Genomic DNA, 15,946 nt, shown 5'->3' with positions numbered 1-15,946 from the left:
GGTCAGATGTAAGTGAAGTTTAGCCATCCTTGTAAGTGCAAGTGACGGTCTTACCCGCACAATCACGAACAGGGAAGCAAAACTTCAACCTATCATCTACCACGTTCAAAGGTTAACTTATTCTGAACACTTAGAAAATTTCAAAGGAAAAGATGAGGTAAACTTCCACGCAGGTTAAATGTAAGTTTAGCCATCCTACTAAGTGCAAGTGACGGTCCTATCCGCACAATCATGAAAGAGGAAGCAAAATAAACTTATAATTTACCACGTCAAAAAGTTAACTTATCTAAGTACTAAAGAAATTGCTAAGTTTAAACATGCGTAAAATAAACAAGGAAAAGGACAAACACATTCTTTATTTCATCGAAACTAGAATATTACAAACATTGCTGGGTGTATACCCGCATACAAAAGAAATACTAAAGCAAATATATACGCTAGTGGTGGAAAAGGATCTTCTGGATCATGCTTCAGGACCACTTCCACTTGGACCCGCACCATCAGCAGAGTGTGGCGGTTCAAGGAAAGCTCTAAGGACAGCAAGCCCATCATCAGCAGCAGCGACTTCGTTCACCTTCTCCACCACCGGATGCGGGAAGGCGGCATACTGATTCACTGCTTGGTCGTAAGCAGTTTCAGTGTCCACATCAAACAAAGGGAAGTTGGAAGGCGGGATGCCTTTCTCAACGAACCCTAGACCAAGCAGGAAGCCGGCCTTTTCCCCATCCTCATGAGAAGCGTTGAGGGCTGCGCTCATGGCATCGTCATAAGACGTCTCTGAAAAGACCCGATGCACAACCTACAAAGAAAATACAAGTGTCAAACACCTTTTCTATGTACAAAGGAAAGCGTGAAGACGTAAAGCTAAACATACCTGAGACAACGCTTCTCGAAGAAGCCATTCCTTGGCAACCAGAGCTTCTTTAAGGGCGGCTTGAGCTTGGGTGCAGGCGCGTTCGGCTTCGCTTTTGTTAAGATTGGCAAGTAGCACTTCCTTTGCGGCAGCCTCTTCGACGCCCTTAAGCTTCCGCTCGGTATGGTCAAGCACGCCCCTCTGGTCCAGGATCTCTTGGAGCTTCTTGGCATCTTCCATCGCCAAGGCATCATGAGCACGTTGGAGAGCCTCTAATTTGGCCTTGAGCTCCTCGTTCTCCACTCGTAAAGGCTCAGCAACTGCTTCAGCCTTGGTGGCCCTCTCGGTTGCGTTCCTCGCAGTCTCCTTAGCCAGCCGAAGCTGTTCATTAACAGCTTGGGCAGCCTTGGAGCGGGCCTCGAGTCGCGCTTGAACCTCAACCTCGAGGGCCTTGAAGGCCTTCTCCTTCTCCGCAGAAGCTGCGGCCAACTGTTGGTTCTCCTCCCGAAGAGCCCGCGCTTGAGATACGTCCTTGGCGCGAGCTGCTTTCAACTTGTCGTTTTCACGACAAAGCAGCTCGACGCGCGGCTGCATCCGGGCCAGGAGAACCCGAAGCTCATTGGTTAGCCTACCCTCCTGGTAGCTAGCCATGGCTTCCCCCAACGCACCATGGGGAGCAGCGTGGCGAGCCCATTCCACGTACTCCACAGGGGTACGAAGGGTTGCTTCTCGGCGGATGTTCCATCGCGGAACATACACTTCATTGGAATCCGGCACTGCAAAAGAAACAAAGCAGTTAGGAAAAGATGAAGAAAAATATAAAGGCCAAAAGAACCCTACGCACCTGTAGGGTCGATCACAGGCCGATAGCCACCGAACCCATCACCTGAACCTAAGGGAAATCCATCCAAAAGGTCGGGCAGATGGGAAGGTGACAAAGATTGGCGAGAAGCCCCGCGCGTACCTGAAGGTTCGGCCGTCGAGGCCGATGGAGGAGGCGGCACGGTTTCCGCCGCAGTAGATGGCGGAGGCATGGTATCCGCCGCGGTCGCCGCCGTGGAGTCAGCAGCAACAGTAACCGCCGGCTCCGTGAAGGATGCTGTAAAAATCGCACTCACGGCCGGCGGTGACGTCATCTCGGCTGGCATCTCGGCTGGAACAGTCGGCTCAAAGGAATGAGCAACTGGACCAGCGGAAGCAGGCGCAGGCGCCTGGGTCGACGCCTCAGGTAGGCTGACCAAGCCTACCGTCATCGGCGGGGAGGTATTCTTCTGCGCTCCACCCTGGAATGCGTCAACATCCACGCCTGCGTAAAGAAGAAAAGTGTTAGAAATATTAAGCTATGAAGATAAAAGCTGAAGTTGTACTTACGGGTTTTCTTGAGCCTGAACGTACGGACGGGCGGGGACGAGCCCGATGGAGCCGGTCTCTTGATGCCGGTCACCGTCGTCGTCGTTGGTTCTCCGGAGGTAACAGTCGTAGCCTCCGGAGCAGTGGTCTTCTCACCACCGGGGTTCCCCGCCACCTCTTCACTATCTGACTCGATGTCAGATAGAAGCACCGGATCGGCTGTGGAGGCCACCTTCTCCTTCCCTTTCCCGCCGGCAGCCTTCTTCTTCCGCACCAACGGAGGACCATCTGCGGATTCCTCAGAAGAAGACAGGATGTCAGGAATCCCAGCAGCGGGTACAGCATTGAGGGATTGAGGATAGAATATCGCCTTACCTGGCCGCCGGTGGCTCAGGATCTCGTGGCCCAGCGGATAGACCTCCACAAACCGATCCGCCGTTTGTTCCAGGATGGGCAACTCGCCCTCGTCTAGAGCACGAGTACCCATCCGCGCGGGACCGTCAGCTTCCCGCGGGTACAGGAGCGACTCCAAATCGTTCCCCTCTAAAAAAAAAAAAAAAAAAAAAGAAACAGTTAGAAGACAAACTCGTATCAGCAAGAAGGACAAGACATACCATAAGGAATAGAGTTCAAACCGTATTCGAGAAGGATGGGAACCTGAGACGCCTCCTTCCACATCCGGCTCATCCCCAGCATCACCATCCCGGACTCCGCAAACCGGTAAACCGGAGATTGGACCCAGGATATCTTCGAAAACCATTCCGCCTCCTGGTAGTTGGTGGCGTGAAGGCTCGGAATTGCTTGGCCATTTTTAAACTTCATGGCAAGGGGGATGGCGTGGGTAGAAATGTAGAAGAACTCCCGCTTCCATGCGCGAAGACTGCGCTCTGTCGCGCAAATCTTCAAACCCTTGATACGGGTTGTCAGGGTATACCACCCCTGGATGCACCTCCAGGTGTAGAAGGTCATCAGGCGGTCAACATGGGGCTCGATGCCCAAAATCCGGCACACCCACTCGAAGTGGCGAATCTTAGCGATCGCCATGGGGTGCAACTCGGTCAGATGAACACCGTGCCTCTCAAGGACACGGTAAACAAACTTTGTCAATGGGAACCTAAGATTCCCATAGACAAAGAATGCTGCATAAACCCCGATCTTGCCTCTAGGGGCATCGTACACGGTCTGATGGGGTTCAGGAAACTCAGGCTCGAGAGGATCGAGCATGAACTTCCTAACAACATACCGGTACTGATCGCCGGGCAGAGCACACTGGCACTCGCCAGCAGTACTCCTGTCATCAGTTGTAGACTCGAGATCATGTGAAGACATCTTGCAGAAAGAAGAAAGCGATTTCGGGAAAATGCTTGCCTGAAGAGGGGAGTATTTGCCGGAAATCGCTAAGAAGAAGAAGAGAAGAGGTGAAGGTGTGAATTACAAAGGACCCTCTCCCCCTTTATATACTAATCGCAATTAATGCGGTGAATTTAATGCGGAGGAGAGAGAAATCGAGGGTGCAATGAAACTATGACGCGTGGCAAAAAGCAAGCTGGCAACAGCTGTCAAAAGGACGCGTGCCAGTAATTTCGCGGCCACGCGCCCGAAAAATCGCGCCCACGCGCCTGAAAAAGCGTCTGGAATGACCATGTACTGTCACGTCACCATAACTTCCTGCACGTCCTGACACAGTCAGAAGAAACCGTCGCACGACGTTTCAGAGGTTTGGACTGTTCTTATCTTTCCACCAACCCTTCGAATTTCAAAAAATTCAAAAAGATTCAAAAAAGTAAGCGGGAAAATACCCCTTACCTTGGCAAACAAGTAACCATAAGCCGGGTGCGGGTACAGCGTTAAGGCAAAACCCTTCGCATACTTAGCACCCGCAGGGAATTGAAGCCAAGAATAACTTGGCAAACAAGTAACCATAAGCCGGGTGCGGGTACAGTGTTAAGGCAAAACCCTTCACATACCTAGCATCCGCAGGGAATTGAAGCCAAGAATACCTTGGCAACCAAGTAAATATAAGACAGGTGCGGGTACAGTGTTAAGGCAAATCCCTTCACATACCTAGCACCCGCAGGGAATGGACCCCAGTACCTTGGAAGTAAAGTAACCGTAAGACGAGCGCGGGTAGTGTAAAGGCAAAACCCTTCACATACCTAGCGCCCCGCAGAGAATTGAAACCAAGAAGGATCTTCTGGGCAATGCTTGCGGATAGAGGAATAACATCCCCGCATAAAGGGAACGTCGAGAATTATATTGTTTGAAACTCCGTGATGGAATTGGTGGTCTTAGCATAATTGATCACTATGTTGAAAACCACCAGAACCCCATGGAAAATATATACAAGTGAGACTCAACGCTCCTGACTTGCGAGAAGGTTACATACCTACCCGCATCATACCCAAAGATCAAGCAAAAAAATCGGGAATTTTTGCAAGTGACATTAGGAAACCCGCGGGAAGAATCCCCACGGAGAACCTTAAAACTAAAAAACCCCTTTTCAAAACCCCTTGCTTAAAGTCCAAAAGTTCACCTCACTTTATTAAACATTCATGAGAAGAACATTGGACTGGGGGGACTTGAAGAGGTAGGTCCCAGCAGAGCCCAGTTGGTCCCGCAAGACTCACCTTGAACAGGGACGTCTGCGCAAAGGCCACCTGCTCCCGCAGGACCCACCACGCTCAGAGAACCTTACGCGCAGTACGCAAGCTGTATACGCAGGGAAAGCCTCCCAATGGTGAAGTACCCCGCCTGTTCCCGCAGTTGCGGATACAAGCCATCAGGGAAGGCTACCCGCAGACAGCAGGGCTACACGCACAAGACACTAGCTACTTCAGTAGTCACATGAAGGAATGAGCAAGGCGGGAACAATCCCGCCTAAATGAGCCAGTCCGTATGATTCTGAAAGATCTTTTGTACTATACCTACCAAGGTATGGATAGGACAGACGATCTGACCAGAACAGCCCATGAGCCAATCACAGGGTGACAGATCACCGACAACAGTACGAGGAGGAGCACCCTCTAGTACTGTTTGTCACTATTAGCCGCTGCCTACTCACCAACCCTTACTGTGGGGCGTGCGCAGCCTACAGTTGGTGGAATAGTGTTACTGTTGGCCGTAACCTATTCACCAACCAGCATGGCCTGCGTATAATCCACAGTAGGTGGGACGTGCATAATCTACAGTTGGTGGAATAGTGCAGCCGACTTTGTTACTGTTGGCCGTAACCTATCCACCAACCAGTATGGCCTGCGCATAGTCCACTGTTGGTAGAACAGGAATACTATTCATCCGGCTGTACCTTCTAGGAAACCTACCTTCGGCTATAAATACTCCAACATCTTGGAATGGTAAGATCATCTGCTATCCTGTTATCTAGCAATCTCTTAATATACACTTATATTCAGAGCAATCTAGTCTGATTCTCACGCCGGAGGGTGGTCACAAGGAGGAACCCCCCCTTCTCAGTGACGAGCTTACGGTGTTTGTTTTGCAGGTCCCCTGAAGAACAACCGTCTCTGTTGGACCTCATTCTCGTGGGAAACATTACTTAACCCCCAGATTATCTATAATCTGCACCGGGTCACTTAGTGTTTCTTCATTATTGTTCCATCTTTTTCACATACTTTGCGTTTTACATACAAACGTTTAGGTTATTATATTAAAAACCACAAAACTAATATGTCATATTATTTTTCTTTTATTTTCAAATATTACCTACACATATTTAAATTATATGCAAGAAATATATACCAATGTTAGATGTCATTTAATTACACGCGTAAGTTCTATAATAAACGAATTTTGTTTATATATTTCTGCCAACTGGGTTAGAACCCGTGTATGACATGGGTGAAAATATTGAAATTTTCGAACAAACACATGTTATTTGAAAAGACAACATAAGTTGTTATATGTTATTCGGGACGACAACATACTTTAAGTTGTAAATAATATTGGTACGAAAACCAATGATAGTAAAATACAAAGATAAACCCAAACAACATTCAAATTACAATCTTTGAAAACATAATAAAAAGTTAAAAATGTAAAATTAATAAGCAACTAAAGAGACTTCCTTATAAACCAGATTTATTCTTTATTTGTAAATTTGTCTTCCTTGTTTAATATAAGAATTTTAATACCACTCTTCACTCTTGATAAAGCTACATAAAGTTGTCTATGTGTAAATACCGGGTCTTTGAGATATATGTCAACTCTTGCTAGAGATTGACCTTGACTTTTGTTAATGGTCATTGCAAAATAGACTACAACTGGAAAAAAACTACCTTATTTTCAATTTAAACTAAAGTTTCTTATCTGAAGGTGTTAGACCACAATGAATTATATAAGTGCGACAACCAGTATTAGTACTTGAAATAACTTTTACTACAACAAAACGCCTACCTAAATTAATTACTCGCAATCTAGTTCCATCACACAAACCCTTCTTCTAATCCATATTCCTTAATAACATTATTGGCACATCGACTTTTAGAACCAATCTATGAGTCGAAATAATTTTGGTCTTTTTTATTTTATTTAGCATAATATGTTTATAAAAATTTTAGTTCAAATTAAAATATAAAAAAATAATTTGTATGATCTTACTTAAAAACCAAAAACTGATTTTTTATATGGACCACGACTAAATTTGTGAATTTTGTTGCAATGTATGGAAACAATATAAGTTGAGTTAACCACATATAAGTAAAAAAATAATGGAGAAATATCTTTGCGCCTCTAGTTAACATAAATTGATTCGTATACACATCTTAATTAAAACATATATTTTAATTGGTTTTAAGAAAATAAAATAGAGATGGATAACTGAAAATTATGTTTCGTATCATTTCTAAAATAGAAAATAGAAAAAAGAAATGTGTGAACATACATTCAATGTTATTAAAAAATTGTTTATCAAAAAGGTATAATGTAGTTAATAATAAATATAATAAAAATCGTTTATAATTTTCTGTTACAAGTGCTTAATTTTAGTTAATAAAATATTATTTTTTATTTACTATATTTTAGTTAATAAAATTTATATTTTAATACAATATATTGTATTAACAAGTTTAAAATTAAATGTTACCGTTCAAAATGCTAGTAAGTATTTCTCTTGACGTTGAAGCTGCACGTTTACAAAAAAATGCATTCTTAAAAAACATTTAAAGGGTAACTAAAAGAATATTAAAATGACTAACCGTTTGAATTACCCCTCTTATTGAAAGACGTTGATTGACCAAAAATTACGTTTTCTTTAATTTGAAGACATCTATAATAGAATATAATATGGTTAGTATATGAAAAAGATGAACAACATAAATATAAAAACAGAATTTTATATAGCATGATGTTTCAATTTTACCGACTTAATGAAGAATTTTAATCCACGAAACAGAAAAATTAGAATACCGGGAAACCAAGTACTATTAACTTTAGTGACAATTGTAGGTTATTTATATTTGGTGTTCATATAGATATTAAAGACATGAAAATTAGAAAGATTACACAAGAAACAACAATAACACAACTTACTCAACTGGATATGAAGACTATCGGCTAACTTGAATCGACATAGATGATCAGAAATTCATTTATGTAAAAGTATCTAACCCACCAATAGATTTCTATAATATTCGCCCATGTTAGACATGGGTTAAAAACATAAAAACAACCATATACATATAGACAACCATAAAATTTCATAAATAGCATATTAAACCAACACAAATATTTTAGCATAACTTTGTAACCAAAATATTAAACATTTAGATTGTATACATAAAAAATTAATACTTACACAAACTTACTATACACCTAAATTAAAAAACCAAACGAAGACATGAACATGTTATCATCATATTAGCCCACCATCAACTTATTCGACATTTTATTAAAAAGAAATCATTTTGCTTCACAATATAAAAAACAAAATAAATCATAGCCACCAGAGTAAATATACAACTAAAGTCTTAAGGTATTATGAGTTTCATTTCAACATTAATAAATAAATAAAGGTATATTTTATTATACATTATTTTGTAATTAAACTTTTGTTTTATTTCGATTCAAAGACATTTTAGTTAAATGTATTAAGATAAATTAAACCAATAAATTTTTATTCTACTAATTTCACTACTTAAGTATAACTAAAATAATATAGAGATAATTAAAATTAAACCAGTTAATTTTAATTTTATTACATAGAAGTCATTCCCAAATTAAAATTTTATTGAAGTGATTGTAATCTGCAGTAAATTATGTATCAAGCTATTTAACATCATTACTTTATTTAAAATTAATTTCATTATATAATTCTTTTTTCAATTGTATACAATAATCTTGACATTTATGCGTAATTAAAAATTGTTCAAATATAAAATATGGAAAGTTTGTTGAGATTGGAGACTATTATAAACTACAAAAGAGTTGTCAAACTCGAATCTTAAAAACAGAAATAAATAAATGTATAAATGATTGGAATGTATCATTAAAATTAAAGATGATAATTATTTAGAATAAATAATCAATTATATTGAATATCTAAGATTATATGTGTGAATACCAAGACGATTACAAGTAAACTAATAAGTCACAACATTCGTCTCATTTATCCAAACAGTATAAACTTTGAAATGAATGATAAACTTTGTATTGTGAATCTCTTGGACTTGGCTGCTATAAATTCGAATTATTTCTAACAGATGTCAAACTGGAAAAAAAAATATATTTAGTAACTTACCATCAAGGAAAAAAAATAATTTTTTTAATTAAAATGTCTAACTATTAACTTTAAAAGGTCATATTTGTTTCGGTAAATTATATAAATTCCATACACTTTCTTTTGAGTTAGTTTTTCGTTAAATTTTGTTCATGACTGGCTCGTATTTGAATTTTATTAGTTTCAAGAGACAATGAGCTATGATTATAAAATGGTTATCGAAAATATGTGTGGTTTATTTTAAGCATGCATCTTGACATTTAAACATAATTATAAATTGGTCAGATAAAAAAATTGAACCCCCTAGCTAACTAAAACATGTAAAAGTCATTAATAATAATGAATCTTTAGAATAATAAAATAATTCTAAAATAAATTAAAATACTTTACAATCAATTCTATTAAATGATTAATAATTTCTATCAATTAATTTATATTATTCTGCATTTATTATTACGTAGTATTTTAGTTTAATTGACATTGAACATTATTTTAATGTATAGACGTAATTATCAGAACTGTCTATTAAATCAAATATTCGGAGATTCAAAATATGGTACAGCATAATAAAATATATTGTATATCTTAAACTAAAAATCTTATATTTCTGTTTGTCTATTATTATCTTATATTATACATGAATATTATATTATCCTTTCTTTAGTAAACATAATTTTAATAAAGATAGTGTATACATAGGCTTATATAATTGTATCATATCCCGTATAATAAACATCCTTTGAAGTTAGTTTATCCATTTATTTTTAATTAGTTGACTCAATTACAATATTCAATTTCATATCCCGTCTCTAGTAAAAATTATTTTAATATATAGGCTTAATTAGCATACATTATTTTTTATAAAGCTAAACAAAGTTATATTCTAGGCTTAATTATTTTTGTTATTGTTAATTGAGTCTAATTTCAGATGTATGAGAATTGACAATTCATACCAGTTACCAAAATTCATTTAATTGATATGATCAATTATATTAATGGTAATAAATATCAATTACTAACTTATTCTTGTACATTACTAATTTTATGCTCTATCTTGAAATATGATGTAGATTTAAACATATCAATTTTAATTATATTGTAATTAATCGTGTTTAAAACATTATATCACCTAACCTAACTAAAACATGTATTATAAGAATCTTTATAAAAACGTAAATACATTAATTAATTAACAATAATAATTTATTGGTTACCTTAATTAAAACACGGTAATTAAAAATTACAATAAAGACATATTAAATTGACAAAATATATTAAAAATTATATAATGAACGTGAGCACCGAATATAAGTGGTCAAGAATTCGAATTTCCAAATGGTTCAAATAAATAATTTTTATTATTCACTTAAGAAATTTAGTTGAAATTGAAATTAAATTCACAATAACTTGAAATATTTAGAAGAAACTAATAATTTTTTAATTTAATGCATGAATATTGAATAATTATGAAATGAGTTTATATTTATGGATGGTATTCAAAAAAATAAAAAGGTTTGAAAAAATTAGTCAAATTAGGAATGAGAATTATGTTTAAATATGTAAATTTTATTTAAACCTATTCAATATAAATGGTCAAATTGAGTCAAATCTTTAATTTATTCAAATTGTTGTTATTGAAACATATTCAATATAATCAAATATGTAAATGTTATTTAAACCTATTAAATATAATTGGACTTTGACAAACAACAATATAAGATTGATTATCTTACTATAGAGAATTTAATGTATTATAGAACAATCAACTAAATTTCATTTCGGGATTATACAAAAATCAATTGAATTACATAAATTGTGAAAAATAAATAAATAAATGAATACTAACATAAATATAAATCAATATTAAACAAAAATAAAAGACATCTTATCAAATAATTCTCAATCCATGAAATTAGCTATACCAAGTTGGGGACAATAACCTGAAATGATAAAATTAAATATTAATATTAATATCACATAATAAATATATTACAAATTATGAAAAATTTGAATCATGTGAAAAATGTAAAATTTATGTTATAACTTACAACCGGAAAATTTGAATCGTGTTACCAGAAAAACTAAATAGTGAAGATCTCCACCGAATCTTCGATTTTGATATATAACCTAAAAAGATTATAAGAAAAAATCATATAATTATTAATAAAAATAGAAACAAAAACAGAAAATTATCAGTTTAATCTTGGATTTTGATATAGAATCTAAAGATATTATAACAAAGTAATATAAAAATTAAATTAAATATTAAACCTTACCGGAAAACGTTACCGGAAAACCGTAATAACTTCGACATATCAATTCAATCTTGGATTTTGATTAACAACCTAAAGAGATTATAAAAAAATCATACAACAATTAAAATAAATATAAAACATTACCGGAAAACCTTACCGGAAACAATAGAACCTTACCGGAAAAACGTATAACAAAATCGGCCATTACCGAAATATAGGAGACGGTTGAGGAATAAGCCGAGAGAGAGAGAGAGAGAGAGAGAGAGAGAGAGAGAGAGATGGAGAGAGAGAAATTAAAATGGTTAGGGATTTCAATCTTGAGATTTATATAATGTAAATGAGATGATTTATTAAGTTTTTGAATTCTTATAATAATTAGAATAATTAAATTAGAATAATTAATATCATAATTACATTAATAGGTTAGTTATGATGTTTGACCAGATTCCAAAAATATTCAATAAGTATTAATAATCATTGATTGTCTAGTATTTTAATATATTTTAGAATTTTTTATTCACATGAAATATTAATAATCATTGATTGTCTAGTGTTTTAATTTATTCACATGAATTATTAATAAAATACTCAACATAATATAATTAATCAGCATTTAAATAATTAAGTAATTCATATAAGGTGTGGAAAAATAAGTTACTAATTTGGTTTTAATATAATTGAAAAGTAAAATTAACACCATATATTTAAATCAATATTTGCTGAATTTAGAATCATTCAATGGGTCAACATCGGTATTTATAGTAAACATGTATAGATGCTTAATCAAATCCTTAATCAAATGATATACCACCTTTAATTAAAATATACAAATTCCGTAATTAAATAATTCCTAATTAAATAATTCCGTAATTTAAAATCAACCTCATATATTTAAATCATTAATTGCTAAATTATGAATAATTATTCTCGGTCAACATTAGTATTTATAGTAAGCCTTATGGATGCTTAGTCAAATAGTTAATGAAATAATAATTAGTAATTAATTAGAATATAGAAATTTCATAATTAAATATTTCCTTTTGTTAGGTTATTAAAAGGTTTTAAATTTAAATTTTCAGAACGGTATATATGACGAAATTCACATTTGTAGATGGTTCTTATTATTTTCTTCATAAAGGTTTGCTTAATGATATTTATAATTATTTGAAAAGAAATGTTAAATAGTAAGTACCTCGCCCAAATAAATGAGTATTTGACCTGTGATGAAATAATTTTTAATATCATATAATTTAGTAGTGATAATTTCGTAAATATCATTAATTGCCTAGAAATTCCCCAAAATAAATTTAATTAGCCGGAGACAAAATTATGAATTTTAATTATTAACTTGAAAGATAATTATAAAAGATTCAAGATTAAAATTAAATTAAATATGAAAGAGAATAATTAAAGAGAATTTATTGTATCTTATTTAAATATGTTTTTGATTTATTTTATTAAGATAGAAATTAGAGAAGTGATTGATATACATGGAAGGTTTAATCAACAACCAATAGAAAGAGGGGAAATTGACTTAAAACCTATTGCTTTAATAGTATAGTTAGATGTTAGAAGACATTAATGAGCATTAGATGTTAAACAATTTCTTGTATTTTAAAATATAAAAAGAGAATAAAAATAATTTAATTTGTTATTTACGTTCTCAGAAACAGTGTTTTCTGCATCAAAATTATAGTTTAAATTTAAATGAGCGAGCCAATGATTCAACTTGTCATAGTTCAAGCTTGATTCGTTTTGCAAACGAGATCTAATTAAAAACACTAGTTTTAATAGAGTACCTGAATACAAAACATAATATTAAACGTGCGATTTACAGATATCATGTGTTTACTCCACTAAAGATTAATTGACTATAGCTGTATCTTTTGTATAGTTCTAGGAAAAAACTACAACCTCAATTTACTTCAACCCTACGATTGATTCAACGGCCAAGATCACATCTCAATACACCTATAGTTCCTCATATAAATACCAAGTAGAACCTGGCTCCATCAAACCACAAAACTTCAGGTATTAAGAACACATGACCGGGAACAAGTGTGAGAAGAAATCCTTCTTTTCTTTCTTCGCCATCTTTAGGTTTAAGAAGAGTACTCGAAGACGCAATTACGAGTCTTGGGACGAGCTGATGAAGGCATATAAAGTATACCCTAGTGATCAAGATAGGGCTGGAAGATGGGCTGATCCTAGTATCGACAAAAAAGCTTCGGCTTATATCCACGACTGGACGAACAAATGGAACAGCGTCGAGGGATAGAGCTCGATATATGATATCATAGACTCATGGATTTGAAGGAACAGAAGATGTAACCATATTCTACATTTGTTATGTAATATACAATAAGTATTTTTCATAAAGACATTAGTTAAATAATTTGTTTTATTTGTTATGTATTTTCCTACACCATGAATATTAATCTTGTGTATATCTCTACTCTTGTATGCATTATTGTGAAGTGAGAAACTAGCCAATAGATTAATTACCAACCATCTGGAATGAAGTTCAGGACCCCAAGCTAGTTTCTCTCTGGCTCATTGCATAATGTTTACACACTAATAATCAAAGTTTACTTTTCAACCAAATATCTGGATGTCAATTAACCACATGTAATATTACTATTGTGAGAGGAAGGTGTGTCCACACTCACGGAACACTGCGACGCGGTGTCCTGAGCGAACCACGAGTCCCCGACCACGTTCACTATGACTCATGGACCATGATCACAAGCTCACCAATACAATACCAATCACACACCTCCAAATACACATTCAACTTAATTTTATTTTCTTATTACAATATTTAATTTCTGAGTTAATTAACAAGATTTATCTTAATTAAATAATTAATTCTTATCTCTGTTTTTTCTTTTAACTTTACATAGTGTTGTTTATTATTCCAATATAAACTTCAGCACAAACAGAGATAAACGTAAAAAAAATAATACGGAGTATATTTTGGTCTCACAATTAGTTTTGATACGTGCTTGAATTGACATTTATGATTAGGGTTTTAACCGGCGCAAGGTTGGTAAAACTAAAATATTGTTGGTCCACGACGTTGAGGCGATAAGTCAAAGTGAATTCGATAGGTTTCGGTGTCGTGTGTTATGATATCGTAACTAAAAACCAAAAAAATAAAACAAAAAAAATATAAAAATTGAGGTGGACTAATGAGTGGTGTTGGTCGGTAAAACTCGGAAGTTGGGAAGACCCGAGCGTTGAGACGATGATGTACGCAATAAAAAAACATTGGCATTCAGTTGGTTTTCGTTACGTGTGTTATGGTACTAGATTTAAAACAAAATGCAGCAAGTCTACATGAATTCAATTGGTCTCCGTCACGTTCATCAGGACACTGGAACTAAATAAAACAAAATTGACATTCAGCTAGTTTTCGTTATGTTACCAGAGCAAAAAAAAAAACGGATAATATAAAATTTGAGCTACACGAATGGGGTGGTGTTCGTCGGTGATTTCGGACATTGGTAAAGCACGAGCGTTGTCGATCCCAAACGTTGAGGTGATGAGTTTAGGCAGAATCAATCGGTTTCCATCACGTTTGTTACGTTACCAGAAGCTAATCAAACAAAAAACCACAAAATTGACGTCTGGTCGACTTCCATTATTTCGTTACGATACTAGAACTAAAACGATAAAAAATAAAAAAGAAATTGAAAAAAAAATTCAAAATGCAACCGATAAGTATGGTGCTACCAAGTGGCTCAATCAAGGCTTAGCGACAACAAAGTTATCACTTGTATATATAATAAAACGACATTTATTTAATCGGTAAAAGCCAGACTTTTCGGTTCCGCACGTTGTGGCGGTGAGTTGACACAAATTCAGTCGGTTTGGGATATGTTTGATACGGCAGTGAAACTAAAACACAATGGTCGGTTTCGGTGATATTCGATACGATACCAACACTAAAACATAAAAAAATTAATGTGGCCAATGGTTGACCGTCACATGGCCCAATCGGTGCCTTTGCGACACCGAAACTCCTAATTGTTATATAGTAATTACTTTATTAATGTATAAAAACATTTATTAAAAAAACATAAAAAATTTAAACACCCCCTCCCCTCCAACCCAACACACACGCACACATACAAACCACCTCATCTATGTTGTTTAGAGCCATCACATTATTTTCTACATTCATATTTCAATAATTTAACTAAATATTATTTTTTAATAAATTTATCTACAAAATTTATTTAACCTAATATATCGGGTTGGCCGTCTATATCATTCACAAACATTTATTTTATAATTTTTTTATTTTTTAGACACTAGATATGTATAGCGATGATTTACAGTAGATCTTTATATGCCATTCCACTTTTGGTAGGGGGTGGTAAGGTGGTGATGGTGTATAATAGAATATCAGAAATTTAATCCCTTTAGGTAGTATTTATTAGTTAAAAAAATAATAATAAGTCTTTGTATATAAATAATCACTATTAATTGACCTTAAAATTTAATGATAAATCTAGAGACGAAGATAATTATCTAGGTAAGTTAGAGATCAAAATTTTAATGGTAAGTCCTTATGTGGTACGTTTCTTCTTCATGAAGAAACGTCTTATTTGTGTTTCTTCTTAAAAAAGAAACGTGTTAGGATTCTAGCTATCTCAATCTAAGCTAATGAACACAAATAACAACCAATAAAACAGTAACCAACTGATCTAATTCTTTGTATAAATTAGTATTAATTTAATTGAATTCATATTT

General features: G+C 34.9%; 1 long non-coding RNA gene across 1 annotated transcript; it reads left to right on the top strand.

Annotated features, from left to right (window-relative positions):
- The first annotated feature begins 14,625 nt into the window (after positions 1-14,625).
- LOC143586103 (uncharacterized) lies at positions 14,626-14,892 on the top strand. The gene is made up of 2 exons (XR_013144653.1): positions 14,626-14,678; positions 14,787-14,892. It is a non-coding gene; the product is annotated as an uncharacterized LOC143586103 (long non-coding RNA).
- Positions 14,893-15,946: the final 1,054 nt, after the last annotated feature.

The sequence above is a fragment of the Bidens hawaiensis genome, unplaced genomic scaffold (assembly GCF_021521415.1).
Source record: "Bidens hawaiensis isolate Kalapana, Puna unplaced genomic scaffold, B.hawaiensis_p1.1 tig00034312_1, whole genome shotgun sequence".
NCBI lineage: Eukaryota > Viridiplantae > Streptophyta > Magnoliopsida > Asterales > Asteraceae > Bidens > Bidens hawaiensis.
The sequence above is the reverse complement of the archived record's forward strand: the minus strand, read 5'-3'. Positions and strand labels throughout refer to the sequence as shown.